This window comes from Chelonoidis abingdonii, chromosome 1, assembly GCF_003597395.2.
Source record: "Chelonoidis abingdonii isolate Lonesome George chromosome 1, CheloAbing_2.0, whole genome shotgun sequence".
Classification (NCBI taxonomy): Eukaryota; Metazoa; Chordata; order Testudines; family Testudinidae; genus Chelonoidis; species Chelonoidis abingdonii.
This window is the reverse complement of record NC_133769.1, coordinates 333197121-333223803: the sequence shown is the minus strand read 5'-3', so window position 1 is coordinate 333223803 and position 26683 is coordinate 333197121. Positions and strand designations below refer to the sequence as shown.

At 41.9% G+C, this 26683-nt stretch overlaps 1 protein-coding gene across 1 annotated transcript in view; it reads right to left on the bottom strand.

Annotated features, from left to right (window-relative positions):
* The window catches only part of XPO4 (exportin 4), a 178860-nt gene that overhangs the window by 151515 nt on the left and 662 nt on the right, over window positions 1-26683 (bottom strand). The window lies entirely within an intron of this gene.

Genomic DNA, 26683 nt, shown 5'->3' with positions numbered 1-26683 from the left:
AAACAATGTTAAGCAAATCCAGTTTCCCCATAAGAATTAATGTAAATGGGGGGTTAGTTCCAGGGAAATTTTTTCACCAGACAAGAGACATTATATATTATGTTACAGTATTAAATTGTTTGTTTATAACTATACTGTGTGTACACACACAACAAGTTTTAAACAAACAATTTAATACTGTACACAGAATGATGATTGTGAAGCTGTTGAGGTGCTGAAGACAGAGGATGGGATATTTCCCAGGAATGCCTTAGTGCCAAATGATGACCTAGCACAGGTTTGGCACCTTTCAGAAGTGGTGTGCCAAGTCTTCATTAATCACTCTAATTTAAAGGTTCGTGTGCCAGTAATATATTTTAAACATTTTCAGAAGGTCTCTTTCTATAAGTCTATATATATAACTAAATTATGTTGTTTTGTAAAGTAAATAAGGTTTTTTAAATGTTTAAAACTTCATTTAAAATTAAATTAAAATGCAGACTCCCACAGACGGATGCCAGGACCCAGGCAATGTGAGTGCCACTGAAAATCAGCTTGCGTGCCACTCCGGATGCATGCCAAGGTGCCTACCCTGAACTAGACTTGGCTGAGCACTCCAGGTTAACACATTGTGTTAATGCAGCCTCACACTCTACAAGCAGCACAAATGGAGGGAAGGGAGACAGCATGGCAGACAGAAACAGAGACACACACCGTGTGAAGAGAGAGAGAGAGCATCACTGGCCCTTTAAGTATGGCGACTGCACTAAGACATTGCCTTTTTTAAGTAGATCAGCAAGTTGGAGAGCAGCTGCTGCCACCAAGCTCCATCTGTTTAGCCATCATGTCCCCGCCTCCCGCCATCTACAGAATGGGGCGGGGACACCCTGACATTAGCCCCTCTCTTCCCCCCCCCCCCCCCGCGCCCCCACACACAGCAAGCAGGAGGCTCCCAGGAGCAACTCCAAGGTAGAGGGCAGGAGCAGCACATGGCGGGGGAAGGGACAGCTAAACTGCTGGCAACTGATAGCCTGCTGGGTGGCTGCCACACAGGGAACTTAGGGGAGCGGGGAGCTGATGGGGGGCTGCCGGTCCACCCTGGTTCCAAGCCCCCAACAGCTAGATGCAACGGGCTGCTCTTTCTGCAAACAGTGGATAGAGCAGGTGGTTGCCAAACAACATTATAAGGGAGCATTGCGCAACTTTAAATGAGCATGTTCTCCAATTGATCAGCAATGTAACAATGTTAACTGGGATGACTTTAAGTGAGGAGTTACTGTACGAGATACTCCAGGGGAAGATCAATAAGACCTATAACAGTTGTAAAAATAACATGCTCATAAGGACAGTGTCTTCCTAACCACAGGTAGCAGCTTATGCCCTGAAATGTGAGCATATATATTTTTCTTATAAACGTTTCCCCAGCTAGAGTAATTCTGGTTGTTTTCATTCTTCATATAGAATGTCTAATTGTTTTTGAAATCCTATTAATTTCTTGCTCAGACAAATACAGGGGTAGAGAGTCCAGTAGGTTAATTACATATGTAAAAAAACAAGTCCTTTGAGGTTTTTAATTTGTTTTTCCAATTTCACTGAATATGCCCCTCCCATTTTGTACTGAGGGAAGGCAAATAAAAGTGCCTGATTTAACTTCTCCATACAATTCATTATTTTGTATAGGTTTATCATGTTCCCTCTTATTTATTTTAGAGGAAAACAAATAGTCCTAATCTTTTCATTTTCTCCTCATACAGTAGAGAATTTCCACGTCTACTTATTTTACTCACCTTTCTCCGAACCCCCTTCTGTTTCTAACATAACCTTCTTGGAGATGGAGTGTGAGCAACACCGAACACAGTACTTCCAGGAGAAGTATATACTCGTTCATAAGCTGAATTTTTTTAGTAAAAAAAAGGAAGCCCCAGAGAAGGAGGTCGGCTTATGAACGGGTCATAAAAAAATTCCATTTTTACTTATCCATCTTGGAGAGGGTCGGCTTATATACGAACCGGCTTATGATTGAGTATATACCGTACTATCATTATAAGAAAAAGGGACAGCACTAACAGAGAAAAATAATAAGACAGTTAAATTCAGGCAAGGGTTAGCTACATAGGCTATAGTCAAAAAACTAAAATAGGAAGCATTTTAAAACAAATAAAAACCAGAATGCAAGTGAAAACAGAAGACAATGATGACTTGTAGCCAGAAAGAAAGGTGAAAGGACAAATAATTGCACTAACACCAGGAAGAGGCAGATCTATGTGACTGGGGACTCCCTACTAAGAAGAATAGACAGACCTGATCCTGAGATCAGAAGGGTGTGCAGTCTGTCAGGAGCTAAGATACAGGGTGTAGACCTGAGGCTGAAGAGTGTTTTAATGGGATCAGAACAGACTCCACTGATTGTCCTTCATGTGAGAACAAATGATACTGCTAGATTCTTACTGGAACACCTCAAGGGTTGGTCTGGTATGATCTACCTTTTGTAAAACCATGTTGTATTTTATCCCAATTACCGCTATATCCTTAACTACTTATTTGTTTCATGACCTCGCATACAATTGAGGTCAAACTAAAGGACCTGTAGTTTCCTGGATCACTTTTTTTAGAATAGTAGTCAGGTGTCGGACACTATGACTGGAGAATTGCTAATATAGTACCTATTCTTAAGAAAGGAAAAAAAGTTCATACTGAAAGGTGAATTGTCATGCTGGAGGGAAGTTCCTCAGGGATCAGCCTTAGGACCAATCTTATTTGACATTTTCATTAATGAACTTGGCACAAAAAGTGGGAGCGTGCTAATAAAATTAGCAGATTGCACTATTAAACTTGATCGCATTTCTATTACTCCAGATTTCTCTTTATTGGCAATACCTCCCAATTTTGTGTAAAGTCATGCACTTAGGGATTAACAACAAGAATTGTTGCTATAAGCTGGGGATGTATCAGTTGGAAGCGACAGAGGAGGAGAAAGACCTGGGTATATTGGTCAGTCACAGGATGACTATGAGACACCAATGTGATGAAGCCGTGCAAAAGGTGAATGCAATCTGAAGTATTTCCAACGGAGAAAGGGAAATGCTAGCACCATTATGAAAAGGCACTAGTCAGACCTTACCTGGAATACTGTGTGCAATTTTGGTCTCCTATGTTTAAGAAAAATGAATTCCAGCTGGAACAGGTGTAGAGAAGGGCTACTAGGATGATCAGAAGAATAAAGAAACTACTTTATGAGAGGAGACTTAAGGAAAATAGAAAAGAGCATGAACTCTGGAAAATGAAGTGTAAAAATATAATTAGAAAGACCAAAAAAGAATTTGAAGAACGGCTAGCCAAAGACTCTAAAAGTAATAGCACAAAATGTTTTAAATACATCAGAAGCAGAAAGCCTGCTAAACAACCAGTGGGGCCGCTGGATGATCAAGATGCTGAAGGAGCACTCAAAGACGATAAGGCCATTGCAGAGAAACTAAATGAATTCTTCGCATCGGTCTTCACTGTTGAGGATGTGAATGAGATTCCCAAACCTGAGCCATTCTTTTTGAGTGAAAGATCTGAGGAACTGTCCCAAATTGAGGTGTCATTAGTTTATCAATTTGTTCCAAAACCTCCTCTAAACAGTAATAAGTCTCCAGGACCTGATGGTATTCACCCAAGAGTTATGAAGGAACTCAAATGTGAAATTGCAGGACTACTAACTGTCATCTGTAACCTATCATTTAAATCAGCTTCTGTACCAAATGACTGGAGGATAGCTAATGGGATGCCAATTTTTAAAGAGAGTTCCAGAGGTGACCCTGGCAACTACAGGACAGTAAGCCTCACTTTAGTACTGGGCAAACTGGTTGAAACTATCGTATAGAACAAAATTGTCAGACACATAGATGAACATAATTTGTTGGGAAATAATCAACACAGGGAATTATGCCTCACCAATCTACTAGAATTCTTTGAGGGGGTCAACAAGCAGGTGGACAAAGGAGATTCAGTGGATATAGCATATTTAGATTTCCGGAAAGCCTTTGACAAGGTCCCTCACAAAAGGCTCTTAAGCAAAATAAGCAGTCACGGGATAAGACTGAAGGTTCTCTCATGGATTGGTAACTGGTTAAAAGATTGGAAACAGAAGGTAGGAATAAATGGTCAGTTTTCAGAATGGAGAGAGGTAAAGACTGGTGTCCCCCAGGGATTTGTACCGGTCCCAGTACTATTTAACATATTCATAAACGAACTGGAAAAAGGGGTAAACAGTGAGGTGGCAAAATTTGCAGATGATACAAAACTACTCAAGGTAGTTCAGTCCCAGGCAGACGGCGAAGAGCTACAAAAGGATCTCACAAAACTGAGTGACTGGTAAACAAAATGGCAGATGAAATTCAATGCTAATAGATGCAAAGTAATGCACATTGGAAAACATAATCTTAATTATACATATACAATGATGGGGTCTAAATTAGCTGTTACAATTCAAGAAAGATCTTGGAGTCACTGTGGATAGTTCTCTGAAATCATCCACTTAACTTGCAGCAGCACTCAAAAAAGCAAACAGAATGTTGGGAATCATTAAGAAATCATTAAGAAAAGGTATGTGCCTCTACATAAATCCATGGTATGCCCACACCTTGAATACTGCATGCAGATGTGGTCGCCCCATCTCAAAAAAGATATATTGGAATTGGAAAAGGTTCAGAAAATGGCAACAATTATTAGAGGTACAGAACGGCTTCCGTATGAGGAGAGATTAATAAGACTGGCACTTTTCAGCTGCAAAAGAGGTACCTAAGGGGGGATATGATAGAGGTCTATAAAATCATGAGTGGTATAGAGAAAGTAAATAAGGAAGTGTTATTTACTCCTTCTCATAATACAAGAACAAGGGGGCACCAAATGCAATTAACAGGTAGCAGGTTTAAAACAAACACAAGAACGTATTTTTTCATGCAATGCACTGTCAACCCCTGGAATTCCTTGCAAGAGGGTGTTGTGAAGGCCAGTACTATAACTGGGTTCAAAAGGGAGCAAGATAGATTCATGGAAGATAGGTCCATCAGTGGCTATTAGCCAGGATGGGGAGGAATGGTGTCCCTAGCCTATGGTTGCCAGAAGCTGGGAATGGGTGACAGGGGATGGATCACTTGATGATAACCTGACTGTTCATTCTCTCTGGGGCATCAGCCATTGGCCACTGTCAGAGGACAGGCTACTCCGCTTGATGGATCTTTGGTCTGACCCAGTATGGCCGTTCTTATGTACTTGTTTAGCCTAACCAAATGAAGGGTGAGGGGAGATATGATTGCTCTCTATAAATACATTAGAAGGTTAAACACTAGGGAGGGAGAGGAGTTATTTAAGTTAAGAGCCAAAGTTGGCACAACTACAAACAGATATAAACTGGCCATTAACAAGTTAGGTTTGAAATTAGATGACGATTTCTAGCCATGAGAGGAGTGAAGTTCTGGAACAGCCTCCCCACGGAAACAGTGAACGCAAAAAACCTAACTTGTTTCAAGTCCGAGCTTCAGAAATTCACAGAGGGGATGGTGGGATGAGCTTGCCTACAAGGGCATGTGGCCTACCTGGGACTGCTATTAGCAAATATCTCCAACAGCTAAAGACGGATCACTAGATGGTGGGGGCTCTCAGTTACTACAGCGAATTCTTTCCAAAGTGTCTGGCTGATATGTGTTACCCACATGCTCAAAGTCTAACTGACAGCCATATTTGGGGTCAGGAAGGAATCTCACCCAAGGTCAGACTGGCAGGGACCCTGGCACTTCCACTGCACCATGGGGCACAGGACACTTGTTGGTTTGAACTGGAATAACTGGCGGATTCTCTGTAACTTGAAGTCTTTACATTATGGTTTGAGGACTTCAATAATTCAGCCATAGATTATGGATCCAGTACAGGAGTGGATGGGTGAGGTTCTGTGGCCTGCAATGTGCAGGAGGTCAGACTAGATGACAAGAATGGTTCCTATGAGTAGGGCCTTACCAAATTCACGGTCCATTTTGGTCAATTTCTCAGTCACAGGATTTTTAAAATTGTAAATTTCATGATTTCACCTATTTAAATCTGAAATTTCATGGTGGTTGTAATTGTAAGGGTCCTGATTCAAAAAGGAGTTGTGGAAGGGTCACAAGGTTATTGGGGAGGGTGGGGAGGTTGCAGTACTGCTACCCTTACTTCTGTGCTCCTGCTGGCGGCAGCAGCACTGCCTTCAGAGCTGGGAGACTGGAGAGCGGTGGTTACTGGCCGGGAGCCCAGCTCTGAAGGCAGAGGCGCCACAAGCAGCAGCGCAGAAGAAAGAATGGCATGGTATGGTACTTTCACCCTTACTTCTGCACTGCTCCTGACAAGGCACTGCCTTCAGAGCTGCTCATCCAGCCAACAGCCACTGCTCTCCAGCCACCCAGCTCTGAAGTCAGCACAGAAGTAAGGGTGGCAAAACCGCGACCCCTCCCCACAATAACCCTGTGAACCCACCCTATCCCAGCAACTCATTCTTGGGTCAGGACCCCCAATTTGAAAAATAAATAGTGTTCTCCCCCCATGAAATCTGTACAGTATAGGGTAAAAGCACACAAAAGACCAGATTTCATGGGGAAGACCAGATTTCACAGTCCATGATGCATTTTTCATGGCTGTGAATTTGGCAGGGCCCTATGAGTCTACAAGAATGAAACTTAAAACAGGGAAAGGGTTAAACAAAAATGGACAAAGATTGGATAACCTGATAATCAGCAGTCAAGTAGGCACAAGTTAAAAATCTAAAAAGGCCAACAGGTCAAACATAGAGCACTCAAGAGCAGAAAAAAGTTTTTAAAAGGAGGAAAATATTTTTTTGAACACCCAAATCTGCATATATAGCCCACATGCTCACAAATAAATAACCTAAGCATATCTTCTGCCCCATCCACATGCTGTTTGAACAGACAAGTAACTCTGGGACAGAAATTTGTTTTCTTTAGATATCTAAAGTGCCCAACACACTTTTGGACTATACATATTAAACAAAAACAATACAAGCCTCTTGTATTTTTACATGAATTTCAGCTCATTGGTACCACCACCTGTCACTGGGTGTACAGTTGACCAGTTACATAGAGCGATATCTCAAAATTAATAGCATCTAATATTGATTCCATTACATATTTTAAATCACTTGGTTAAGTTTTCTATTAAAGGCTGTTTTAGTTAACCAGTTTGTGGCGTTATCTCAGAGCAGCATGTTTTTGTTACAAATATCTGGCGTAACAGCAAGCAGGCACCAGATGTATTGTTTTCATTCTTTGTAGAAAGAGTTACTACACTAGCTCTAAGGGTTGTGCATTTTCACACCCTTATGTAATGCAAGAATACAGCAAATCATGGCTGTATTTAATTATTTAGGAAATGTCTCTTTCTACAATTACTAGGAGGGAACTCGAAAAACTAGTTGGCTACACAGCAGAATGATTAAGCATTCTTCCCGACCTTACTAGTTTTAAAAAGAATGACACAGATGGTGCATTGCAGTGCTTTAGACTAGTACTCACAGTCTTTCCACCTACAGAAAATATCTCATATGAACAGTGTAGCCTAAACACAGTTCTGAGGAAAGGCAAATATGCCTACCAGAGGACTTTCTTAAAAGAAACTGATCAAATTTCTCCCAGCTGCTACTATTCAAGCCAGGAGGAACTGTCTTGCCAAAGGCAAAGTTTATGACTACAGATGAAGTAAATTGCAAATTTGTCAAGAGTAGAAATAAAAAAATCCTTGAGATCTGTAATGAAAGTGTGATTTAATGAAATTTACACTGCATACTCTACAAACTGACCCTGCTTAAATACTGTAAAAAGCCTCGCCTTTCCTCGCAGTCAAGTCAAACAACACAGTTATTCCCTGAGTTCTGTGGCTCGCTAGTGGTTTGCAGAGACACAGTTGACCACATGGTAGGGGCCCTTCTGCCTCAATTCCATAGACTTCAAAATGTTATCTAGACACTGCTATGAAGAAGAGCCTGGAAGCCTGTAATAGGCAAAAACAAGCCGAAGCTAGCCAAGCTGAATCACCATGTCCATAAGAGAATTTCAATTTGAGATGAAGTCTAAGATTTGAGCAAAGGCTATATCTTAGATCTGCAAAAGACAATGTAAGGGAACGTAAGATTTTCTAAAAGTACAAAGGACTTTCATTTTCTGAAAGTCTTCCAAAATGAATTATGATACAACCTATTTAAGCTCCCCATTGCCAAGCATTTTTCAATTTATATTTGGAACCCACGCATGACTGTCAGAGGAACTACCTCCTACACATTTACCATCTCATCTCTTGCCATCATGATGATTTTTAACTTTAAACAAAATCTGCCTTCTTCGCCTGCTTTTACTAGAGTAGTCTTTTAATTAAGTCCTTTGCAAGTTGAAGCATGTCTAAATTTTATTATGAACAGCAGTTTGCTTTCATTCTTTCTATATAATATTTTCATTTAATATATATAAAAGCAATACACACCTGCACCTCCTTCCCATGCCACTTTTTAGTACTGAGGTGTTTCTCAGCACCTTTGCCACATTCACTCACTTCTTATTCCTTTATGTTTTCTCTCTTCCCAAATCCATTGCAACCTCTACCTCCTTTTTTGGTTGTGCTCTTAAAGAAAGTGATAGAAAGGTTTTCAGGACACCCCATCCTCAAAGCCCTAAATCACAGAAACTGTTGCTTTGGTTAAGCATTGGTGCTGACCAGAAGAAGTTAATTCCATTTTATGTTAGGCAGCGACTTTTGAGCTTTCAAAATTTGTTTTCATTCTGCACTGGAACAAAACCAAAACCACCTTAATGTTTTTGCAAAAACAGAATTGTGTCAAAAATATCTGTTTTTTTACTGAAACCTGAGCTTTCTGATTCAGGCACACAGGCAGGTGAGTTTGCATGTCCATCTATCTGGTTAGGACACTGGCCTGGGATGTGAGACACCCAGGTTCATGTCCCTCCTCTGCCTGATTCATCTCTACATTAGATGCAGAAGAAAAATTCTGCTTTTAACCATCTTAATTTAAATGAAACAAGCACAGAAACAGTTTCCTTACGGTGTCAAATCTTTTTGTAAAAATCCTCCTTTTTTTTTAGTAGTTTACATTTAACACAGTACTGTACCGTATTTGCTTTTTCGTGTCTCTGCTGCCGCCTGATTGCAGACTTCCGGTTTCAAATGAGGTGTGCGGTTGACCAGTCAGTTGGTAACTCTGGTGTTTGTAACTCAGTGGTTCTACAGTATATTTATTAGCACAGAAGTCAAGGGCATCAAGTTTAGTGCTATAAAAATAATACATACTACCACAGGATCACCAATGTAGCTACTCTGACCTTTAGTGTCAGTCTCCTCACATTCCCCAATTTTATGAATCTCTGATTTTCTGACCAGATCATCAGTGCATAATACTGCTGGGCAAGTGTCCATAGAGCAGAACAAGCTCAAATTGCACCAGTTTCTTTAGATACACCTCTACCTCGATATAACGCTGTCCTTGGGAGCCAAAAAATCTTAACGCGTTATAGGTGAAACTGCGTGATATCGAACTTGTCTTGATCCACCAGAGTGCACAGCCCCGCCCCACCAGAGCATTGCTTTACCGCATTATAGCCGAATTCATGTTATATCGGGTCGCGTTATATCGAGGTAGAGGTGTACTTCTTTTGCCAGCCTCTTGGCAAGTACTATTAGAACACAAGGAGTCCAGATTCCATCCACTCCACAGAAGACTACTGCAAGAGAATTTGGAAAAAATGCAATATTCCCACAAGAATTAAATCCTCCCCCAATATTCACTACTTTAACTTGTCAATGCTGAACCAGATTCAGACAGCCCACACACAGCGTACACCACTGCAGATGTACATACATAGCTACAGTTTTTGTATCAAAATATGAAGCATTGCGGGCCTAAGATTCAAGTGACACATTCAGTGTAGGTTTAGAATTTTTAATAAAAATATTTTTATAAGCTTACAGCCAACAAACTTTTCAATAATTTCTAGAGATTCCAATGGAAACTTTAAAAAGTCAAATTGGCAACCCCTGCAACTGAAACACTGCTGTATACTGCCAGTATGAGAATCTGAAAGTAAAGCTGAGTAGTTAGTTTTGTATTTCCTCTCAACTTGGACAATGAAATAGTAAAAAACAAATGGTGAAAAGTAAATTTTATGATAAGGCCTTATCCACACAGAGTTATTCAGGAATTTACTAACTCCATGTGTACACCCTCCCTTAGACTCTTTAAATTCACACCAAACTTTTGTCCCCAATATTATTCCACATCAGATGTATTTCAAGATTCTGCTCCACATCTTTAGACACTAGAGAGTAGGTATCTGAGAGGTCACCTCTTGCTCCAGACCCAGCATGGTAGCTGAATTAGACAGGAAAGGTAAAGCTGACTGAACCCAGATTCAAACACACCCAAGATAGAGCATTTTCAGTAAGGGGCCCTTAGCTGTGAAATTCATTACTGCAGCAGTTTTCAACTTTTTGTACTGTACATCACAAATAAAAGCAATCTCAGGGACCATCTTCCTTCCTATTCATGACCTGCAGCTACTTACATGTTAAACCAATATTAGAAAACATATTTAATGTCTTTTAGCTGTCTTAATGTGATACACCATGTGACCAGCTACCTCTCCAGGGCAAGTTCTCTGCAAGCCACCAGTGGCTCATGGATCACAGTCTGAGAATCACCAATTGTACACTCTTTTGGGAAGGCACAACCTCTTCATTATGTGCAAGTTCAGTGTCTAGCACAATCCAGCCAAGATCCCCAACTGAAGCCTCTATACCCTACAGCAATACAAATAAGCAATAATAATAATTGCAAGACCCAGAACAGGCAGAGTTTCTGTATTGCAACTTTCAGAGCTGGGGTTTTCGTAGACTCTAGGACTGGAAGGGACCTCGAGAGGTCATCGAGTCCAGCCCCCTGCCCTCATGGCAGGACCAAATACCGTCTAGACCATCCCTGATAGACATTTATCTAACCTACTCTGAAATATCTCCAGAGATGGAGATTCCACAGCTCCGCTAGGCAAGTTATTCCGTGTCCAACCACGCTGACAGTTAGAACTTTTCTACTATGTCCAACCATAATCTCCCTTGCTGCAGTTTAAGCCCATTGCTTCTTGTTCTAGCATTAGAGGCTAAGTGAACAAGTTTTCCCACTTCCTCATGACACCCTTTTAGATACTGAAACTGCTATCATGGGTCCCCGCTCGTCTGTCCTCTTTTCCAAACTAAATAAAACCAATCTTTCGCCTTCCTTCACAGGATCTTTCTCAAGCCTTTAATTGTTCTTGTTGCTTTCTCTGGACCCCTCAATTCTCCACATCTTTCTTGAAATGCGGTGCCCAGACTGACACAATACTCCAGTTGAGGCCTAACCAGCGCAGAGTAGAGTGGAAGAATGACTTCTCGTGTCTTGTTTACAACACGCCTGTTAATGCATCCCAGAATCACGTTTGCTTTTTTTGCAACTCAAACACATGGCCCACAGGGTTATTTTCTGCAGTCTGCAAGCTCCTCACAGCCCCCTTGCCCTCCGCCAGTGTTTACCTAGAGCGGCTCTGGCCTGACCTGCACCAGGGGCAGGGCAGGCTCCCTGCCTGCCTGCCCTGCCCCCGCGCGGCTCCAGGAAGCGGCAGGAATCTGGGGAAGGAGAGGTGTGGGGTGTCTGTGGCTGTTGCTTCAGGCACCGCCCCCAGCAGCTCCCATTGGCCAGGAATGGGGAACTGCGGCCAATGAGAGCTGCTGGGGGTGGTGCCTGAAGCAACAGCCACACACACCCCTGTGCTGCTCCTTCCCCAGGCTCCGGCCACTTCCCAGAGTGGCGTGGGGGCACACCGAACCCATTCTGCAGCCGAATCTCCTGCCCTGAGCCCCCTGCCACCCCTCCTGCGCTCCAACCCCCTGCCCTGAAACCCCTGCCACACCTCGCATCCCTCCTGCACTCCGACCTATTGCCCTGAGCCCCCTGCTGCACCTCTTCTGCACCCAGATCCCCTGCCCTGAGCCCCCTGCTGCACCCTGACCCCTTATCATACCCTGCACCCCGACCCACTGCCCTGAACCCCCCACCACACCCCGTACCCCTCCTGCACTCCAACCCCCTGTCCAGAGCCTCCTGCCACACCCCGCACCCTGACCCCCCTGCCACACCCCGCACCCCAATTCTCTGCTGAGCCCCCGCCACACCCCATATCCCTCCTGCACCCCCTGGGGGCAGGGCCGAGGGCAATGGGAGGAGGTGTCAGTAAAAGTGGTCCTTGGGCCAATGTACTAGTCCTCATGTGGCCCTCATGATCATTTGAGTTTGAGAACCCCTGTTTTAGAGTGTGATGCAAAATTCTTATCCTTCTAAGCGTTCCTCTAACAAAATGGATAACAAAAAGGTTCCAGGTTCTGAGATCAACAGCACCAAGATTCAATTCCTTCTAAGCAAGCAATTTAATCTGGAAATGAGGGTTAGGTGGGGTAAAACCCTCTCTCTTTTTCTGTATAAACTTTACCAGCACCTGTGCAACTCCACCAATGAAAGCACTAGTATAGTTAGGATACAGGGGTTAGAAGACACAAAATTAAATAACACCTGTGCCCCTTCTCATCCTGTCTGTATTACTGATTCACCTGTAGCTACCATCAGTAGAGCTGCATTGGTGCTAAACTAATCATGGGGGAAAAAATCTTAGTGTACATGCACTCTGTAGTGGTCAGTTTGTGAATAGGTAGAAGATAGATGTTAATGCTGAGGTTATTTGTGGAAAGATTTTCCTGACCTTCATATTAGTTACTCCTGTGTACTAGTAATGTAATCCATCCCAGGTGAATCAGCATGAGACTTCCAATTTCTGTCTAAGTACTCCATTCACCCGCAAGGCCCACAAGAAGCCCCACAGGCTAGTTGGGCACTCCTGTTGTAAGTCATTGAGAGATTATGGACATTATTTTTAACGGTGCTTTTCTGTCTAAAATAAAGTTATCACCACACAAAGTTAGGACAGATACAAATCTAAAGCAGCAGTTTTGCAATTACCATAATGTACAAACATGGCTTAACACAAAAACTAAGTTTAGGCAGAACAGACTCTCAATCTCTGCCTTATCTATTTACTAGACTTACAGCATGTACAACGCTGCCAGCTCTCTCGCCTACTGCAGGACACATTCTCTACTTTTGCTTCACTTACATGAACAAAAAAGGTAAGTAATGACTTGTACTGTGCATTCTTTTCTTTCTAGCCTACAATTTCAATGATGCTCAAAATTATAGCAGTGCTATAATTGCTGCACTAAATTCTGCAAAGATGACATTTTCATCCCATGAAGTCTGTCTCAGAAAGCAAGCTTTTTGCAGGTGAAGTGAGTGGGAAGTTTCAGGGATAAAATTCATCACCTTACCCTGAGGGCAAGGCATAGGGGTATAGGAGTCTAAGGGTACGTCTACACTGCACGATTATTTCGAATTAGCTTAAACCGATATTACAAAACAGATCTAATAAAATCGGTTTAGCGCGTCCACAATGGGATCCCGAATCGATTGTTTGCGTCCATGGTCCAAAGCTACCATCGTTTCAGGAGCGGTGCACTGGGTGGGTCTGTTCCTCAGCTATCCCATAGTTCCCACTTCCGTGTTGAGAGCACAGTGCCTGATGGGCAGAAACACTGCCCGGGTTGGTGCTGGGTACAGCTCACCCCTCCTTTGTGAAGGCAGCAGACAACCCTTTGGCGCTTTTTCGCGGTGCATGAGCAACGCCATAGCACAGCAATCTCTTTCCTTTTTTTTTTCACGTGGTGGGGGGGGAATAAACTGAGGACTTTCCCTGAACCACGCCAGACACTGTGTTTGAACTACAGCATTGGGAGCTCAGCCAAGAATGCAAATAATTTTCAGAGACTGTGTGGACTGTGGGATAGCTGGAGTCCTCAGTACCCCTCCCCCCTTCATGAGCGTCCATTTGAGTCTCTGGTTTCCCGTTATGCTTGTCACACAGCGCTGTGTTATCCTGAGTTTTTTATTCAACGCTTTGGCATTTCGTGTTCTGTAACGGAGCTGGATACAACAGATTTGTCTCCCCATTACAGCGATCAGACTAGTATCTCCCCGTACGGTCTATGCTGGAGCTCTTTTTCGTTTTCAAACTGCATCGCCAGCCGTGCTGACCAGACTCCACGCTGGGCAAGCAGGAAATGTAATTCAAAGTTCGCGGGGTTTCCTGTTTACCTGCCCGCTGCATCCGAGTTCAGATTGCTGTCCAAGCGGTCAGTGCTGCACTCTGGGATGCCGCCCGGAGGCCAATAACGTCGATTTCCGTCCACATGAACCCTATCGAGTTATCACTATCGAATTTAGCGCTATCCTCTCGTTTGAGGAGTTCCGAAATCGATTTAAGGAGCCGTTTAACTCGATATTAATGACGACGTCGTGTGAACGGATACAGCGTTAAATCGGTATATCGGCCATTAAACCGATTTAAAGTCGCAGTGTAGACCTGGCCTAAGGGTTGGAATAGCAGCCACAGTTCTGCAGCACCATTTGCAAAACCAATTCATTATGATCAGGGTTGAGGGGCAGGAAATAGTTGACCTATAAAAAGAAAAGTTTTAAATGCAAAAGTTGTAGGTATACAATTATATCCATCTCCAAACCACTCTTTTGTCACTTATCTTCTTAAATTTTAAGCTCTATGAGGCAAGAACATGTCTGTTTGTGCAGTATCTAGCTCTGGGTATTACTGCAACATACATCTCAATAGTGAGGGCCACTAGATTCATGTCATTGTGGATTCAATGCACCTCTCTCAACATCCTCTAAACCAACTTGTGTAGGGCCAGTGTAGACACATGCATAGTGTGCAGATAGTGCAGAGACCTGAGCCTTTCACTTCAGTGCGAATTTCAATCTAGACCACAACTGCCAGCATATTTAATCTAAAATTTTAAATATGGTCTCAGAGGGAAGCTTGATATACAGTGTCTGAAGATAAAAGTATTTTTGTTTACCAAATTACAGAGCAACAATAGGTGCTCCACAGTTAAGGCTAAAGCTAACTTCCGCTTATAACCCCACTTTTCAACCCTTCCTCCACCAATCTTTCTGAAATTTCACAGACATAATTTCATCTCACAAAAGAATTTAAAGAAGTTTGATAAAAGCCAGAAAAGGAGTTTTAAAGTTCGAAAAATCACTGGAAATTCACTTTTTAAAAAGCTTTTTTTGACTCAGAAGTTTTGAACACTCAACAACTCCCCTGATGCAAGTTTCCAGGTGTTCAGCATTGTAGAAAATCACAACACTTATTTAAGTGGCAAAGAGTTCTGTGGCACCTTATAGACTAACAAACGTATTGGAGCATGAGCTTTCGTGGGTGACCTCACGCTCCAATATGTTTGTTAGTCTATAAGGTGCCAAAGAACTCTTTGCCGCTTTTACAGATCCAGACTAACAAGGCTATCCCTCTGATATTTAACGCTTATTTCGGTACTGAAATTAGGATTTAGGCACCCACTTTAAAAAAAAAAAAAATCTTGGCCACGGTTTAATATTAAACTTCTTCATCAGTATATACATCTCCAGAGAAAATGGTTGTAATTTGAGCATTAGGATAGCTCCAAAATAGCAACTATTGTCTCCTCTCATTTCAACACATTCTCCCCAATGTACAATTTATTGTAGTCAAGTTACCAAACACCTGTTATTAATCCCACTTAAAACAGCCTAGCAAAATAAAGGCTTTAGAATTAAGTCTTTCTATCTCCCCTGGGAAGAATTTGTTTGTAGACATAGGGAACAATGTATCTTTAGTTGTTTATTATCAGTCATCACAGTAAAAGCTGAACCAGTAGATTTTGAACCTGGCTGATACATTTCCTTGACAATGATGCAAAACTATTTTGTAATATAAGAAGCTACCAAAAGGAAACGTGACAGAGCTTGAAGGAGAAGCAAAGAAGGGCCAATCAAGACTGACATTGCCAGAGCAAAAGGTGGGAGTCATTGACTTACTAATTAATAGATCTGACAGATAGGACAGAGCAAAATGACGACTGGCCTTCAGGGCGGAACGAGTAAAATCGGCTTAAAGATGGCATTGTAATCCCTGCTTGTGGATGAGAGAAGTGTAGGGGACCCAAGGGCAGAGTTTTGGGGGATGTTTACTGAAAGAGAGGGAAAATGGAAGACCCACCAAATAAGACAGTGAAGTAGTAACTGAAGAGGTAAGGAAAAAGTAATGAGTAAACAGGGACATAAAAGCCAACAGACGACAGATTTTAAAGACAGAGAACCATCACTAGCATGAAAAGCCACAGATATTGAGAATGAGAATGGAGTAGTCTCTGGGATTTGTCTACACTACAGCCTATGTCAGCAAAATTTATGTCACTTGGGGGATGGGGGGGGTGAATATCCCATACACCCCTCCAGGCAACATAAATTACACTGACATAAGTGCTCATGTGCACAGCGCTATGTTGGCAGGAGAGTTTCTCCTTACAATGTAGCTTACGCTGCTTGCAGAGTTGGGGTTTTTTAGGCTGACGGGAGAGCTCTTACTTGATCTCTCACGGTACATGTGCACCTGCTGTCATATTACAGAGATAATTCTGCCAACCTGCTCCAGCTAACCCCTCGACTAATCAATACTGCTGCACCTAACACTGTGAGCATGCTGGAGTGCATGCTGACAAATACTGGAATTCAATCCTGTAGAACTCAAAAACAGTGACATATTTTTAGTCCTTACTTAAGTCCACTTATTATAGATTAATGGATTTTTAAGACTCCAGAAGGTATCATTAGATTATCTCATCTGACCTCTTGCACAACAGAGGCCAAATAATTTAATCCAGTTACTTCTTTTCTGAGCCTAACAACATGTGTTTGACAAAAGCATCTCTTTCAGAAAAGCATCCAGTCTTGATTTGAAGACTTCAAGGAACAGAGTGTCCACCACTTCCTTAGGTAGTTCAACCTTTGCACCACCCTTACTGAACCATTTCAAGTGGCTATTGCCATCTCTGGGGGACAGAGTTAAGGTTGCATTGCATGGTTAGCGTGTACCTTAACTTTGTAACTTCTGGGTTTCAGAGGCATAGGTTTAGTCACTCTTCACATTCTGGAAGGGCATAAGCAGCACTGAGGAATCTTAACTCTGTGTTAAGTTTACAGGGTGTTAAATTATTTAAAAATATATAATACAAAGAAATTCTCTCAGCATCCCTACGTACTACAGCCCAGTTCTCCCCATCCTCTGCTTCTGGCTCCTTGGCAATGATTACTCCAGACACAAAAGATAGTGACTCCAAGCTGATTCCTTCCCTGCCCCTGCATTATCTCCTCATCTCTAGTCTGTGTCTGTCCAGATCAGCTCGATACTCCCTCCCCAGCCCTCCAACCCATGGAAGGGAGGCATCAGCTGGCTTTGTCTCCCAGTCACAGTACAGCCCAACAAGCTGTCCCAAGGAGGAACTCATGTAGATTGCACTGAGGGTGCATTTGTAGAGAGCTGAAGTTCTACAGTTTCCAAAAGGAGCTTGATTGTGGTCCTAGACACCAAGCAGAAAGGCAGGCTGAGAACACTAATACGCACAGCAAACAAATCACCTGAGCCATAGGCCCTGACTCAGTGGGTGCTCCGGGGCTGGGGCAGGGCCTGGGGCAGAGCGGAGGTCAAGCATGCCCCAGGAACTCAGGAAGTCAGTGCCTCTGACCTGAGCAAAACATTTGAACTCATTGTCCATGGGTTCTAGGGACAGCAATTCTTCCCTTAAACCACCAAGTAAAATGCTCAGTGTATGTCACTCCAAACAGTTTCTGAGGAAGCAATAGCGCACACAGATGCTTACTGTCTCTAAAAAGGAGGTACTAAAGCTTGTGTAATGCAATAGCTTTTGAAATATTTCTAAACTGTACCACCCAATAACTGATCACAACACCAGTCCATGCTATAAATTTCTTGAAAGACAGAGTTGTAGATTTCCCCTAGAAATATTGTATGTAGTAAGAACCTGAAAACGTTTAACAGCTCTTGCTAAGTAGGGAACATATCAGGAACCACCAGACAAAAATGACTCAGTTACTTGCTTTTCTTCGATCACAGAGTACCGTTGTTCAGGGAAAGGCTGAGGAGCAGGAGTCATGATTTCATTATCCTAACAGCTCACAAGAGTTTTTCTATCTTCCCTCTATTTAATTAATGCTATTTTTTCTTGACAATACCCCTACATAAAACTGGAGTATGTATGTGGATTTTAGAACAGTTTTACAGTTCTGTCTCAAGGCAAAACTTTCAAAAGGAGATGCTGTAGAATCCATGTAAAAAGCAAGTAATGTGCACAACACATTCTCAAGAATCTGCCAAAGGTACAACTTGAACTTACAGTGCATGTATGCTGCTCAAGTTCAATGACTATAGCATGTCACTTTGAACCACCTGTTTACTTTAATGTCAGTCTGTCTGCAACAGAATCCTACTTTTACTGCACATAATTATTTAATTCTCTTTGGTGCATCAGTTTGAGTCAATCCATGCTGGAGTTCCCAACTTTACCCTCAATAATTTTTGAAATATTGCTTCTCCAGAGGGATAGTGGTGCCGTGCCATAGCTGAGATAAATCCTGAGCAGGTGATATAAATTTCAGGAGGATTCGAGGAATAGTTTGAGCCCCATGTGTGGGCAAAAAAGCATCACAAGTACCAAAGGAAATTGACAGGATTTTTAGAAGGGCTTTATTTGGAGAACACCTTGCTCAAATATTCCCAAATTTGGTTCACTTATCCGACCCAGGCCACCACCACACGACATAATTTTCAAGACAACCTTAGTCAGCATCTGGATTTTAGACCATTTAGAAAAGTCATGTACTCACTGAACAGTGAATCTGAACTTAACTATAGCAAAGCTGATCTTCAACGATTATAAACTGCCACTTACAAGCAGTCCCCTTCTCCCACACACCTCTCCCCCACAAGAATCAGGTTTATGTTCCATCCCAGGTGACCCAGAATATGTTTTGCTTCTCAGATACTCAGACAATTAATGAAGTTAGTGCTTGATCAATGTCAATTAATGATCAGCACTCAAGCACATGGGCTGGGAGGGGGAAGAGTGTAGATCCAGAAAACATATACATTTACATGGGGAGGCCTGTACCATCTGGAAGGGAAGGAGGATCAAGGTCAATGCAGTTCATCAAGCTTTTGGTGTATGCTAGTTATGTAGTCTTTTAATCGTATAAGTTGTTACATACCTTTAAACTATACTCTAGAAAGCATAATAGAATTTTAGCTTTTGAACTCTTTGGAGCAGGGAATGTCTTCCTACATACTCATGCAGCACCTAGCACAAAGGGGTCTTTGGGTATTGCCACAATATAAATAATAGAAAGTGTGCATACTTTATATGATGAAAATATTTCAGAACATAGTTTATGCACACAATGGACACAAAAAGTATAAGCACTGATGGACACAAAAGTGAATACTGATCCTAAATTCTCTCCAGCCTTCTGACTTTTCAAGCTGTAGTCTGAGTACTGATACTGCAACTTATACCAAAGACTTATGAGCTTCCATGCTATATCCCTTGAACAAAGACACTGTTTAAACCAAGAGTGTGGGAGGGGGTACAGTGTGCAGGAAAGGACTCAGGGCAAGGGATTGGGGCAGAGGAGAGATGCAGGGTTTATGAGAGGGCTCAGGGCAGGGGACTGGGGGGCAGGAGGGATGCAGACGGCAGAAGAGGGATCAGGGCAGAGGCTGGGATGTACAGGGGTGCACAGGCGTGCAGGGTGCAGCAGGGAGCTCAGGGCAGGGGGCTGGGGTTCTGGAGAGGTGCAGGGTATACGAGGGGACTCAGGGCAGGATTTAGGGTGCAGGCGGGTACAGGGTGCAGGCAGGGGGCTTAGGGCATAGAGTTGGGGGGCAGGAAGTGTTCAAGCTCTGGCCCGGTGCCCCTTATCTAAAGTGTCTCTGGGATGGCAGCGGCGCCCACTGGGGCCAGGGCAGGCTCCCTGCCTGCCTGCCCTGTCCCCAGTCCCAGTTCCAGGAAGCGCTGCAGCCCCTGGCAGAGGGGAGGGCAGAGGGCTCTGCGTGTGCTGCCCTGGCTGCGCCTCCAAGTACCTTCCCCAAAGCTCCCACTGGCCGCGGTTCCCCATTCCCAACCAATGGGAGCTGCGGGGGGTGGTGCCTGGAGGCAAGGGCAATGCACACGGAGCCCTCTGCCCCCCCACCCAGGGACTGCTTCTGAGTGCGGCACTGCGCCCGCAGTGCCATGGGGGGCGATCCCATGGGTTGGATCCAAAGCCCTGAGGGGCCAGATCCGGCCCACAAGCCATAGTTTGCCAACCCTTGGTTTAAAAGGACCACCAGAATAGAGTTTATTGATACAAGATCAGCCAGATTTATTTTAATATGTAGGGACAGAAAGAGGAACTTTGCAAGAGAAAAGACTGGGAACTCAACAATTTTTTATGGACTGCTGGTCAGTGTTTGCAGGAGTTCATGAGGAGCTTTTAAGTAGTGCAGATGCCTAATTAATACTCTTAATATATCTTATGTTAATGTAAAACAAATCAAAGAAAAAAAGGAAATCCTCACTGAAAAAAAAACTTCATTAACTTAAAGTAACAATAAATATCAAGGAGTCCTTGTGGCACTTCAGAGACTAAAATTTATTTGGGCATAAGCTTTCATGGGCTATAACTCAAGCCTACGAAAGGTTATGCCCAAATAAATGTGTTAGTCTCTAAGGTGCCACAAGGACACTTCATTGTTTTTGCAGGTACAGACTAATATGGCTACCCCTCTGAAACAAATATCAAGAATGCTAATTTTTTTAAAAACATTTAAAAAGTAGAGAGATTACAGTAATCTACTAAACTATTTGAATTTCTTTACAGTTTATACATTCTCTCAAGAAAGAGCTACAAGTATAAATATTAACAAACTTATCAGAATGTCTAAACTTTGCCCTGCAAGAAACATAGTATTTAAATATGAACGTAAGACTGGCCATACTGGGTCAGATCAAGGGTCCATTTAGCCCAGTATCCTATCTTCCAACTGCGGCCAATGCCAGGGGCCCCAGAGGGAATGAACAGAACAGGTAATCATCAAGTGTTCCACCCTGTTGCCCATTCTCAGCTTCGGGCAAAGTGAGGCTAGGGACACCATCCCTGCCCATCCTGGATAATAGTCATTGATGGACCAATCCTCCATGAATTTATCTAGTTCTTTTTTGAACCCTGTTATAGTCTTGGCCTTCACAACATTCGCTGGCAAGGAATTCCACAGGTTGACTGTGAGTTGTGTGAAGAAATACTTCCTTTTATTTGTTTTAAACCTGCTGCCTATTAATTTCATTTGGTGACCGCTAATTCTTGTGTTATGAGGAGTAAATAACACTTCTTTATTTATTTTCTCCACAGCAGTCATGATTTTATAGACCTTTATCACATCCCCCCTTAGTCATCATCTTTTCCAAGCTGAAAAGTTCCAGTCTTATTAATCTCTCCTCACATGGAAGCTGTTCCATGCCCTTGATGATTTTTATTGCTCTTTTCTGAATTCCAATATATCTTTTTTGAGATGGGGTGACTACATCTTCACATCGTATTCAAGATGTGGGCATACCATGGATTTATATAGAGGCAATATGATATTTTCTGTATTATTGTCTACCCCTTTTCTTAATGATTCCCAACATTCCGTTCACTTTTTTTTCTGACTGCCACTGCACATGGAGTGGATGTTTTCAGATAACTATTCACAATGACTCCAAGATCTCTTTCTTGAGAGGTAACAGCTAAGTTAGCCCCCACCATTTTATATGTACAGTTGGGGTTATGTTTTCTAATGTGCATTACTCTGCATTTATCAACACTGAATTTCATCTGCCATTTTGCCGCCCACTCACCCAGTTGAGTGAGATCCCTTTGTTACTCTTCGCAGTCTGCTTTGGACTGCACTATCTTGAGTAGTTTTGTATCATCTGCAAATTTTGCCACCTGTTTATTCCTTTTTCCAGATCATTTATGAATATGTTGAACAGTACTGATCCCAGTACAGACCCTTGGGGAACACCACTATTTACCTCTCTCCATTCTCAAAATGAACCATTTATTCCTACTCTTTGTTTCCTAACTTTTAACAAAATACCAATCCATTACAGGACCTTCCTTCTTATCCCATGACTGCTTACTTTGCTTAAGAGCCTTTGGTGAGGGACCTTGTCAAAGGCTTTTTGAAAATCTAACTATACTATATCAACTGGATCACCCTTGTCCACATGCTTGTTGACCTCCTCAAAGAATTCTAATAAATCATGGTCATCTATGTGTCTAATAATTCTGTTCTTTACTATAGTTTCAACCAGTTTGCCCGGTACTGAAATCAGGCTTACTAGGCTGTAATTGCCAGGATTGCCTCTGGAGCCTTTTTAAAAATTAGTGTCACATTAGCTATCCTCCAGTTATCTGGTACAGAAGCTGGTTTAAATGATGTTACATACCACAGTTAGTAGTTCTGCAATTTCACATTTGAGTTCCTTTAAAACTCTTGGGTGAATGCCATCTGGTCCTGGTGACTTATTACGGTTTAGTTTTATCAGTTTGTTCCAAAACCTCCTCTAATGACATCTCAATCTGGGACAGTTCCTCAGATTTGTCACCTAAAAAGAATGGCTCAGGTTTGGGAATTTCCCTCACATCCTCAACAGTGAAGACTGATGCAGAGAAACTAAATGAATTCTTTGCAATGGCCTTATCGTCCTTGAGTGCTCCTTTAGCATCTCGATTGTCCAGTGGGCCCACTGGTTGTTTCACAGGCTTCCTGCTTCTGATGTACTTAACAAAATTTTTGCTATTACTTTTTGAGTCTCTGGCTAGCTGTTCTTCAAATTCTTTTTTGGCCTTCCTAATTATATTTTTACACTTCATTTGTCAAAGTCTATGCTCCTTTCTATTTTCCTCAACAGGATTTAACTTCCACTTTTTAAAGGATAAAGTCAAAAGATATTTAAAATACTAATTTCAGCACATAAATCTCCCATTATGAATACCTGAGTGTCTGACATCCATATCATCCCCTTCTAATCCATATAAGATACAGCTGCTAAGACCATCTTCCTTGTCTTGACACACTGAACACATCACAACATTCTTCTAAATCTCTCCATTGCCACCTACCCAACCACCAACCCCAAGTTATGAGGCAGATAAGTTCAACCTTCTTGCCCTCACCTACAAGGTTGTTCATAACTCATCTTCTCCGTTTGTCCATTCATCTCTTATTGCAGGGTCCCACTCACTTATCTCCACTAACAATGCCAGTTTCAACTCCTGTTCATTAGCTTCTCACACACATATTTCAATACTACTTCTTCCTCCCCCCGTCACCTCCATCAATGCTCTCCAGTTGTTTCTTCTACAAGTGTGAAGCTGTGAATGTGAACAATCCATTCACACAGACTCCTGCCCTCATTCATCATTCCCTTTAGACGCAAATGACTTGAAAATTTACCTCACTGACCAAGAGTAATTTCTTGGTGAGACACAAACTGCGCTTCCACAATTTCTGGGATTCCTTTCATCATGCTGTCCCTGAGCCCAGCTTTGGGATCCTATCTTTCAACTCAGAGTTGTCTGAACAATTTGAATTCTCCCTTCCATCACCTAAAATACCCTCTGGTTACTAGAGAGGGAAAGGAGCATTAGAGAGAGCCCCTCCCTCCAACCTCCAAATCCCCGATGAATAGCTTTGGTGCCTGCCTCTGTGTCTGCTACCCAAGACTTCTGCAGTAGAATAAAATAGCCCTAATTCTTGTCAGTTTAAATATTTTCCACAAGGTTTCCAGTAACAGTAGTGAAAACAGATAAAATTCTGATCAGGTTTCAGTCTACTACATCTTGAAAATGCTGAAATAGCAGCAGAGGTACTAAAGCTGTATATTCAAGAGCGAATATATTGCCCATTTTTCTATATCTGTGTAAGCACTACCATAAATAGGACTCACGTATTTTTACCACCACTTTAATGAAAGCTTCATGTGAAAGTGCCTCAGCCAATCTACACTAACATTTACACTACTACTAGCACAGGGGAACTATACAATACTGACAATCAGATATTACAGTGTAAATTCAGTTTAACATCTGGAAGGTTATATTCTACCAACATGCAACTAGAGACTTGTTTTTAAGCTGCAAAAGTTAATGGTACTCAGCTAAAAAAAGCCTCCTAATCATCTCTCTCCCCTGCCCCAGTCTTGCCTGTAACATCTAACATAATAACAATACACTTCTATTATTAAATTGCTCTTATACAACTGAGTCCTTCTACCACCATAATCAGATATGCTCGAAAAAGGGAGTCTAAGATTGGTAGTTGAATGTCTATTACTACTCATGAGTTTCACAAGCATGTGTATGAGATGTAACATAATTCAAATCTTAATATACATTACCTTAATTTACTACTATTTGCATACTTCTAATTGTTATATTTTATCTATAATACTTGGTATTTATTTTTTGTAATGTTTTCTATTAAGAGCTTGTCTACAAAATACCAAAATAACTACTCCAGAAGAGTTATTCTTGAACAACTTCCCCATGTGGACAGTCACTCTGGAATAAGAGTGTCCCAAACTAAGTCCATGTGGACACACTTACTCCACACTAAGGGTATGTCTTCATTACCCCCGGATCGGCAGGCAGCGATTGATCCAGTGGAGGTCAATTTATCGTGTTTAGACTATACGCGATAAATCGAACCCCAAGCACTCGCCCATCGATTCCTGTACTCCAGATCAGCGAGAGGCGCAGGCAGAGTCAACAGGAAAGTGGCAGCAGTCAACTCACCGCAGTGAAGACACAATGGTAAGTCTAAGTACGTCGACTTCAGCTACATTGTTCACATAGCCGAAGTTGCATAATTAAGATCGATTCCGTGTCAGTGTAGACCAGGCGTGAGTGCCCACATGGGGAGTTGCTCTGGAATAATTAGTCCAAAATAGCTATTTTGATACATTTCCAAAGACAAGAGCTTTGTTTGGCAATTTAACTGAATTTTCAGTTTTTTGTCTGGAAATACGTTTAACTTTTTTTAGTCCATGATGCTTCAAACAGTTATACAGACGAGTAATTCAAAGGGATTACTCACATGCATTAAGATGTGAGTTTATGGGATTAGGTTTTATGGGTTTAACTTCAAGAGAACACAGGAAAATTAATTCAAAATTAACTAAAGGTGTGAATTTAAAACAGATTTAACCACATTCAATCCCTGTGTGGACTCACTTATTCAGAATTAAAGTGATCTTAATTCAGGTTAGTTTAATTTACAAGAGATTAGATTGTTAACTACTGTAACTGGGGTAGAGACAGTCTCAGTATGTGCAAAATACCTCATACCATGCAGCCTCTGGGCACTACTTTAGTATAAATATTAAGTATTTCAGCCAGACTCTTAATTAAATCGTGTTCAGCTCCACTTAACTACCACCAAATTGTCAAAGTCATTTAAATGATCAATAAAGTCAGAAGTTTAATGGCAATCAGAAAACAACCCTGAAGGAAAATCTTCACAGATAAGTATTATTAAAATAGGTTTATGTTTAAAACTATTTATGTACAACTTTTCATACAGAAGAAAAAATCAAAAGGCATTCATTAGTTTTATATGATGTTTAAATGTCAAATGTCTAATATCTAACGATTGTATGCATTCGTTTTAGAAAAAATAGTTAAGTTTCTCCCCTATACTCCATATTATACAACATTCAATTCCAAAAACCAAAGCAATTTTCTTTTAAGCGATGGTGAAAAAAAGTCCGACCATCACAAATAAAGTCAGTTAAATAACTGCATAGTTCTAATCCAGATTTGTTTCATAAATATTTAATAATCCTTTGAGGATTTTTACCCTTCACAAACTCCACATTAATTGAAGTAACAAAAACACCACCGGAAAAAAAAACAAAAAAAAAAACCTACTGCTCAGACAATAGTTGACAAAACATTTTATGCTAAGAGATTTTTTTCACAGTCCATCACTATATAAATATCAAAATACTAAGTACTAGCTTTGTTGTAGTGCTACTGGTACTTTAAGTGGAGTACTTTTGTTTGTTCATTACAAAGCCCTTAACTCTTTGAGTGCATTTCACAACACAGGGCAGATAGAATCACAACTCATAAGGTCTTACATTCCATACATCTCATACACAATACCTTTATGCAGCCTTTATAACCACAGAACACATTACAAACTGTTCAGGATCACTTCACCCACTACTAAAATCAGACATCTCTCATATGACATGTTTGCAGTTCAACCCTGGGGTTTCCCAGTTCCCATTACTGCAAGGAGGGAAAGCTGAAACAGGCAGTTATAGTTATGTTTTATGTAACCCCCCTCCTCCCTCCCCCCACAAGTTTGTGCAAGTAGTGAGAGAGGAGGAGATAGGTGGTGGAGCAGGGATTTCTCTGCTAGTTTCTCGTGGAGTGGTGGAAACCCTGGTGGTGACAGGAGGGGGGTGGGATACAGGGGACCAACAAAGAAGGATTTCCCGGGGGGAAAGGGCAACAAGGCACCCGTAGAGTGGAGAATGTTGGTTACTGGAGATGGGTTGGAGCACATGGGAATAAAGGCATGTAAGGGCC